This window comes from Sinocyclocheilus anshuiensis, unplaced genomic scaffold (genome assembly GCF_001515605.1).
Source record: "Sinocyclocheilus anshuiensis isolate Anshui unplaced genomic scaffold, SAMN03320099.WGS_v1.1 scaffold485, whole genome shotgun sequence".
Taxonomy (NCBI): Eukaryota; Metazoa; Chordata; class Actinopteri; order Cypriniformes; family Cyprinidae; genus Sinocyclocheilus; species Sinocyclocheilus anshuiensis.
In genome coordinates, this window is record NW_015540863.1 from 297,079 (window position 1) to 300,471 (window position 3,393).

The window sequence follows — 3,393 nt, forward strand, 5'->3', positions numbered from 1 at the left end:
ACATGGTCAACTATAGTGCTTTGTATTTCATCAGGAACTAATGACTTTTGACCTTGTCCCCTTCATTTTTATTTTCCCCTCCTATTCATCTTTGTTTCCCACTACCAGGATTCATTTTCCAAAAACACATAATCAGCTGTGCTCTTGTTCATATCATCCTGAGATTCTGACTGGTGTGTCATCAGTTTTGATACTGAATGCTTGCTTATGGATAATTGTGTGTTGTTTGAGTTCACACTGTGACAGTAGAGTTAATTATATAATGTGTTTTATGAATGAGAACATAAAATATCTGTAAAATGAGGCCAACTTTGGAGAAATCATTAAAAAATTGGAATGTGTGTGAGTATTTATGCATGCCAGTATAATATATAGCCTAGAATATTATAATTTCTAAACTACTAAATTAATTAGTAAAACATGATTGAAGTGTTTACTCATGGTCCATTGCTTACATTATGAATGCATCTTTAATTTAGAATTTGGTCTTTGGATTTAACTGTGTTAATGCATTCATCAGTTTTGCTACTTAATGTTCACACATTGATAAATGTGTGCTGTTTGAGTTAATTTTTTGATGCTTGAGTCAATTATATTGTGTGTTTGTGTTTTCTGAATGAGAACATTGTTAAACCTGTGCAAAATGATGGCGTTTTTGTGTAGAGTTTTGCAGAAAATACTGAGCAAATTGGAACGTGTGTGTAAACAGGTGAAATGTGTTAAACGTTTTGAGTATGAATGGTTTGGAAAATTGGGCCAAATAAATCAGTTACAGTGTGTTAGCAATCGAGAAAAACTGTATTATTTTTGGACTTTGGTGGTGAATATAACATGTTTGTTTGTACTCTGTATAGCCTAAGGAATAACAAATCATTTACCTTAAAAATTATTCTCACATTGGTTAATCACAGTCATTCTCACTTTCAGTATAACATCCAGATTATGATGATACTATACATTATATATTTCCTATTATTCCTTTTATGCATTTCCTTTTCAGCATTGTATATTTATGTAATTGCTAATTGTTTTATGCATGTTTACACATTTTAACTGCAAAACAACGGATATGCCAAAATACCTTGTAATACCCCCCCCCCTTTCAGTGTATGGTTATGCAACATATGACGAAACCCAGAGTAAACTTAAGTTCAGAGTGAAAAAATGAAAATATTTTAAATACCCAGCAGGCTATGAAGCTGAGGTTGTCTTTTGAGAACAGTCTGCTCTACAGACATTTGCCTGGAGATCCTCTCATGCGTCTGAACTATCGTTCCCCTCAACTCTTTCCTAATGAGTGTTCGGCAGCCAAAGCTGAGCCAATAAGTGCATTCAAATGAATGTGACCCACATTCTGCTGGAAAACCACTAATGACTCAAAAGGCAATCATTTATAAGACTATTTTATTATTTATAATTAGCTGTTACTGGTGAGGAAGTTCTGGAATATAAGACGTAAGCAGATGCTGCTTACTGAATCAAGTCCAGGCTAAAATCATCATCATCATCATCGTCATCATCATCACTGGTCTCAGTCATTTCTACTCTTTGAAAGCTGAAGTTTTCTGTTAAAACACTTCCTATTATCGCTGCTTAATATCAGAGACTGTAAATATATGTGACGGATCACTGGCATTACAATGCATGTTTGTTAATAGCCAAGTGAATCCATTTTGATATTTGTATCTTTTTAAAAGTTCCACAGTCGGCGCCAATAGCCTAATAATCAGCAGTGCGCCGACCTATAGTGTCGTTGCGCTCCGGGCGTCCCGAGTTCGAGTCCCAGCTCGTGGACCTTTCCCGATCCCGCCCCCCTCTCTCTCTCCTACTTCGCTTCCTGTTACTGCTATACTGTCCTATCAAAATAAAAATGCCAAAAATATATATATATTTAAAAGTTCCACAGTGTGGTTGCAGATTAAATATAAGGCAGATAACATAAAATATCTAGTTCAGTCATGCAACTCTAAATGGTGCAGGCTGTTCGTAATGTATCTACAAACAATGACATAATCGCAATGGCACAAGCTGATTGGCCTCCGATGATTCTTTAACTACTTACATTTTTTGGTTCTGTGTTTGCTGTAAGCAAGTCTTGCAGTGAGCTATCAGAAACCCTCAACCTCCCCCAGCTCCACCCATAAAGATCTGTTACCAGTAATTTATTGTGTTATATGTCCAGCAGCAGCATGTCTTACATGTTCTATTATTCTTATTCCTATTTTTAATTGTAGTTGTAGTTCTGAACCAAATGCTCCTACTAGTGATTGTTTGTGGACAATGTTGAAGTGTGCACAAATTCAAACTTCATAATACCACTGGGACCAGTACTCCATCTGGGAATTTAGGCATACTCTTTCTAACTTCACATAATATTTAGAATGGATAGTATGCACATAGGATACAGGGTGCGTTACTATACAGTGAGTACATTTGAGCCATTTATAGGCTCAAACAATGGCACAAGTTTGGGGTGGGGCTATATGTATGTGTATGTATGTATATGTATGTATATGTATGTCTGACCAATCAAAGTAGCCAGTTTGAAAGCTGTTGCTAATTTTGCTAGTGGCACGATAATTATAAACTTCGGAAGGTATTTATTATGCAATTCATTACACAAATTACACAGTTTGAAGGTATTCAAGCCATTTTTCATATATGTCTCAGAAACATAAAACATATTCATCTGACTCATATATTTATTAGCCTTTGTATTTAGTTTTATGTTTTTTTATACAAAGAATGTACTACTTACTGCATTGACCTTAATTATAATAGCTTGTACAGTGTGGTCCTGCATAGCAGAACTGCAGGTAAAGTTTTGCCACTGAGATTTTTTCAATTGCACATAGTGCATGTAAACTCAGCAGAAAATGTTTTGGAAATGAACTGTACTGAAAAATGTAGTGCTGGAACTGTAGTGTCGGATCTACTTTGAAATAATTTTCACTCAGCTTGTAAGCTGCTTGTAAGTTTAACAAATAATCACAAAGATATGCACGATATGGGTCATTACACATTACATCATTTTTTTCTTGTAAAATGTGCTCCAATAATGTGTTTTATTTACAACTTACAACTTACAAAAAAAAAAAATATTTAAAATTGTTTAAAAAAAAAAAACGTTAGTTGTGCTTGATGCAAGTTAAACACAGATACACTTTATATTCTATACTAAATCCAGATTATTAATCAGATAATATTCTGCAGTTTGAGATTTAGCTGCCGTTCCATGTATATTAATTACATTTTGGATGCAAATGTGACCCTTCTCCTCATATAAATTAAATTTCATTATAAAATAATTCTCAATGGCCCACTCCCAATAACCGTTTTATAATTGATGGAGGTTATTAAAAATACTCAATATAGTAACCACCTGCAGTGTAA